Genomic DNA, 6,000 nt, shown 5'->3' with positions numbered 1-6,000 from the left:
CCCGCCCATAAAAAGGGAGCCATGGTTGCTCTTCCGCAGTGTCAAGACGAGAATGGGCCCAAGTGAAAAAAATATATAAGAAAGCGAAAAAAGAAAGCGAAATAAGACATGCAAATCCAACGCAATGTTGGAATCTAAACGAGAAGCTTAAGTTAGCAAGGTAGCCGGTATGAATAAATAAAAGACTTAAAGAAAAGAAACAGAGGATAAATTATGCAGGATTGCTTGAATATGAGTTAAGTAAAACTCGGAATTTGCACGACACGCACATGTTCATGTATGCTGCAGATGTTTGCCTGACCATACGCTTAGCATGTTACTCCAGATGGCCAGGCTATTATATGAGATGACACATTCATACATGGTACGAACGCACACAAAAAATTCAAGTACACAGGGAAAAAGTTGGTTGACGCCAGTGTCTCTGATGAATGCTGAGAGAGCCATTGTTGCATGCAATGCGCTACAAGTGCTGGCCCATGGTCCGAGAGCATGGCGCAACTCTAAGGAGCTGCCACGATGGCATGCATTTCAAATGGGTCAAAATATAGTATTCATGAACGCATTGTTTTCAACGACCGTCAGCGAAATCTCCCAGAGAAATTCCTCGTGTAGCTCTTCTCTCGATGTCACTTTCTTTTTTCAACTCTGACCTTCCAGTCCACTGATATGATCACATTGAGGGCGAATGCAGTGAGCCAGTCATATGCGTTTATGCGTGCACGGACATGCACAAAGGGACCATAACAGGATATCAGTGATTTTTTTAAAGTTTAACGCACACAGTCTCCGCGGAATGCTCATGTTGATTATTAAAACTTCTTTCTGGGCGAGTTGGTGCATACTTGACATAAAAACTGTTACAGCGCAAATACATGCAACCACAAGAATAAGGGACAGGACACAAGCGCTGTCTGTCAACTAACTTTTATTAATGGAAGACGGATACCTTATATAAGGGGAAAGGCAGAAGTGAAGGGGCCCCTTCACTTCTGCCTTTCCCCTTATATAAGGTATCCGTCTTCCGTTAATAAAAGTTAGTTGACAGACAGCGCTTGTGTCCTGTCCCTTATTCTTGTGGTTGCATGTATTTGCGCTGTAACAGTTTTTATGTCAAGCTCATGTTGAAGTTGGAGAAACCGAACGAGTAAGAAATGATCTCGTAACTAATAACTGGGCGACATTCCCGTCAAATGAATAGAACAGCATTGTGACAGTGGCGTACTGTCTATGTTGAAACTTGACAGACGTACCATGTGTTCTTCCATTGAACAGGTGAAACAAGATCATAAACGCAAGTGACATCCTTTGGTAGAAAAAGCTCTGGCACGTGTCAGCTTCTTTATCGAGTCAAGACTTAATGGACATTCATGTGGCATCGCAGACTGACAGCAGTATTCTGTTGTGACACTGACTGAATACTGCATTCTGACATTCTGTAGTGAAACTGACAGAACAGCAGTACACGCAGGCAGAAACGCTATAGCGTCCTGGTCAAGCTATCTACGAAAAAGATATGGTTGATCCCTCTTTCATAGGAATCGGTAGAACACGAAAGTGAAACGTGTCTTCACAGAAGCTGTTGCATGTTTGTTTCGTGAACTCAAGGTGTGCCGTAGGCGAAAGGCGCACGATTTGCGAGTCGGGGACCGTGTTGCAGGTTTGCTTGGCACGCGGCGTCCTGCTGTCGGGTCGCTTCGGCGAAGGCACGAGCATGTTGGTCCAGCTCCGTAGTGTCTTGAGCAGCCGGTTCAGTTGCGACGCGCTTAGCTTCACGAATGCGAGCGGCAGAGTTCGCAGCGTGAGCCAGCCGCGAACGCGCGAAGGCGTCTTCAGGCTAGCGTGTCTGCCGGACCAAAGCGAGATTCGCCCGTCGACGTCGTTGCCTCTCTGCGCCGCTTAGAGCAGCAATCTTCTTAGTTGGTGCCATCGCAAGCGAATCAGTAGGCGGCGTGTAAGCACTGCTGATGCATGTTGAAGCTGCCACTCCGTAGGCGACGAGGCGTCACAGGCTAATCGGACGCAAAATGCAAACCGTGTGCGCAAGCTGCATCGTCGCGCCAGAAGGCCCAAACGGCCTACACCAGGATACACCGCGTTGGAGCCTGCGCTGCGCGGAGACTACCGAAGCGCTTGCTGTCGGCGCTAGTTAGTGTCACGATGCAGTACTTCGCTTCCCCGCTCCTAGATAGCGGCGTAACTTCTGTTGTCAAGAGAAAACATATTTTACGCGTTCGCGCCGACGTCACATCCGTTACAGGAAGTTGGTGGTGAACCCCGGCATAAAACACTTTTGTGTTAGAAAAAAAAAATATTCTGCATGTGATTGATGCCACACAGTTTTAACGCCAAGTTTACAAAACGACCCACGCGCAGCAGTTAATAAGTGAGGGAGCGGCTCAAAAATAGAAAGCTTATTTAAGCTCTCATTGATGTCTAAAATGCACACACCCTCGCCGAGTCGAAATTGTTTTATTTTCAGCCGTGTTCTGTTTTCGGTTCAACAGAAACATTATTTTGAGACTCATATGATGTTGTATATACTCTACTTCAGCTTTATGGGTTCTCGAAGCTGTAAGGGAAATAAATAAAGTCCGCTATAGTGGACGCTATAGTGTGGGAAGTTACTTTTTTACATAGTTCCGGCAAGGTAACGCATATTTGTGACTCTTCTGTGACACTAGCACATTTCCCTCTGTCTGGAGGTAGAGTAAAATATATTACTGAGGCCCTGAGTCCAGGCTAATGGATGGGGAGGGTCAAGCGGAGGGGAAGCGAATCATGTGACGGCTGTGGACAGAAGTGCTTTGTTTGTGCCTCTTCCTCAGCGAAATGGCGCTGGCGGCGACGGTGTGGTATTGAAGAGTGCGCAATTCCCCGACTGGTCCCATGATCCTCGTCCACGGAATCCAGACGGGCACGCTCCTTGTACAAGTCCTGTGTCTTGTCGCTTTTCTTGATGAGCTCAATATCTTTATCTTAAGGCTTTTTTAGTGCGCCCTTTTATTCTTTATACCTTCGATATGGCTAGCGTTAATAACTTGTATCCCGGGTTAAATTTGCAGGCAAACTTAAATGACCTGCGTGTTGTCGGAGTAAGCCCCATATTGGTTGCGTGTGTTCTGGTCATGTCCTCTTTGACTGTGCTGTTGTACGTGAAGTGCGGGGAGAAAGCAAGTTGGGGTGCCTCGATGTCGTTCTCGCCCGCATGGAGCGATGGGCGAGAGGGACATCCAGGCACCCTAGAGCAAGTTTGAGTCATGCACTATAAGGCGGTGACATCCGGAAAATATTTTGCGGAAGCTTCCGGCAGGGAAATTTTCTGTTCCGCTTTATTTCTCAGGCGAACTTTACTTTCTTTGCGCTGTGCTCATGAGGAGAATTGCATTTCCCAAAGGGAGGCAGGGGGTTGGGAGCTCCAGAATGGCCAAGGGTCTACTCCAACGCGTAGTAAATGTGAGAGAGATTATAGGCGGCTGGTGATGATAGTGCAGTTGCATTTTTTTTTTCTATTATGGAGCGCTGACATGGATGTAGGAGATTTCGGATGAGCAGCCGACATGCTTCGTAATTTATGCAAAGCTTTATGACTGATTGATTGTGTTGTTTTTTACGATACTGGAAATGTCAACACAAATGTCACTAGCCTCTCTATAGCGGTAAAGTGTTGAATCCATGAAATGCTTGCTGCATTCTTCCTCAGCTCGAGAAGTGTTTAGGACATTGCGAGAATTCGAAGTACACTCTTCAAAAAAAGTTGTCATTTTCACTAATTACTAACGCGTTACTTCTCCTAAAAAGCACTACCTTCTTAGTAAGTGCAGGTAGTAAAATAATGGCTAGTACTTTTACTACCTGCTGAAGCTAGTAAAAATCCCTAACTTAAAACTACCCAAATACTACCTCGGTAGTGCAGTTACTAACGCAACTGAAATGTATTTACCCATAATACAGTGGGGCTATTCGATTTAGAACTGCCGCTTGCGTTGGCATACGAAGTCGATGGTATTGTAAAAGCTTAAGAAAGTAAAATAATAAATATATATGAAAAAAAAGAGAACCGCATCCTGTCCCTAAACATTTAAGCATCAATTAAGGGTATATATACGTAGTGTTTACCAGAGACATTAAGGTGCACTGATTCCAGGTAACAATGTACTACATATCTCCAACAAGTAAGGATACGCATGAACACACAGAACGACAAAGGCGTTACGCGGCGCTTACTGAAAGAGCATCTTCAAGAGTATTTATAGCCCTAATTTTAGGGAGCACATGTTCCACCCGTGAACACCCATGTATTTGGTTAAATATTCAAAGCTTTATGCACAAACTTCTAAGGCCTACTGTGCGACGACGTCGCACATAACTGTTAGTTCCACATAATGAACAACACTACAGTTTATCTCAATTTTGCATAAGACTGCCACAATCACAGCATAGTAGGCCATGGCCGGACGAGGTAGTATATAGTGGCTTAGTACTTACTTAGTAAAAACTACTAAGTAGCCTTTCTGGCTAGTAAAGGCAGCACTTACTAGCTTTACTGGCCACTGGCTAGTACAGAACTAGTGATAAGGTAGTAAAATACATAGTAATCTAGTAAACTCGCGCATTTACCAGCTATTTACTAACCTTAGTTTTAAGAGTGCAGTATAGGAAAAGGACAGTCACTAGTTTCATTTTTCCGGCCCCCCATTACGGTATAACTTGAAGGCGCGCAGCAGGGGTTCACTTACGACGGGCATTCAACAGAGGTGCTTCACTCATACTGTCGCCAACGAAGAGGCAGAAAATAACTGAGAATTATGTACTTGCCCAACTTGTTCGTTCGTGCTGTTTCGGCAAGAGACGCGAAGTTAATGCTATCGTCTCCTCTTCTTTTCTTTTATTCTTTTTTTATTGTAGAACAATAAACAAAGAGATGTGACATTTTGGCTTTCAACGCTTTTGTCGGTTTAATCCTTCAACACGTGAGTCAACTTGGAAGTATACAAAGGCTCCCGTATGTAGGAAATAGCTTTCGACGGCGCAACAGTATTTCATTGCTGCCCATTTAACCATAGAGACCACGTATTACTCCCCTCGCACTTCCGCCACAATTTGTGTCTGGCAAATCAAATATGCAATATCTTTTTTTTCTTCTTTTGTTCTGTAGAAGTATCCTGAAACAATCCAATAAAGCGGGTCCATTAGGGACTGGCCATATGTTAACGAAGTCAGTACATGTCCTCATCCGCTCACCCAGCATGTGTAAGCGTTAAGGAAACGGTCGCCGCTATAGCTGTGGGCTTTTAAACGGGACGGTAAGTAAAATTGTATTGAAAGAGCCACGACGCCAGGCTGCGGACACCACGAGTCGACGGCCCCGCTTCTTTGATCACACTGTGCCGGCAAAAATAACATCACCACAGCATGACACATACCAAAGCCTGGGGATGGGGAAGGGGGTGGGGGGCATGACTTCCGCACTGGCGTTGACAAACGGGGGCTGGAAAGAGCATTCAGGAGTCTTTAAATGCCGTTCGTGCTGGGAATGAAACGGAATGAGCAGACTTCACGCGTCACCTATAGCTGCAAATACCGGAAACAAGAAAAAGAAAAGAAAGAAAGATAGATACATTAAGAAGGAAGCAAACTGGATTGACACTGGCCTTTCATTGTGAGGACGGGAAACTCAATTCCGAGCACATCGCACCCAACAGCGCTCGCTTCGCCTCGGCTGTCGTGCACGCGCGAATTCTCATTTATAGCCGGCGAGCCCCGGTAGAAAGGGACTCGCATGCCACACCCTCTCTCTCTCTCGCTCTCTTCATCTCTCCATCGGTGAAGGAGAAAAACCATTACACCTTTATTTATAAGACCACGCGCGATTGGGCAGAGAAAAAAGGGGGGACACCAGCCGTGAGAGAGGAGCCCGGAAACAGCTAGGGAATTTCTGTCCCTTTTTATTTCTTCCTAGCTTCCCTCTTTCCCGTGCCACGAGGCGGTCGTAGGGAG

The sequence above is a fragment of the Dermacentor andersoni genome, chromosome 4, assembly GCF_023375885.2.
Source record: "Dermacentor andersoni chromosome 4, qqDerAnde1_hic_scaffold, whole genome shotgun sequence".
Classification (NCBI taxonomy): Eukaryota; Metazoa; Arthropoda; class Arachnida; order Ixodida; family Ixodidae; genus Dermacentor; species Dermacentor andersoni.
Note: the sequence above shows the minus strand (reverse complement) of the source record.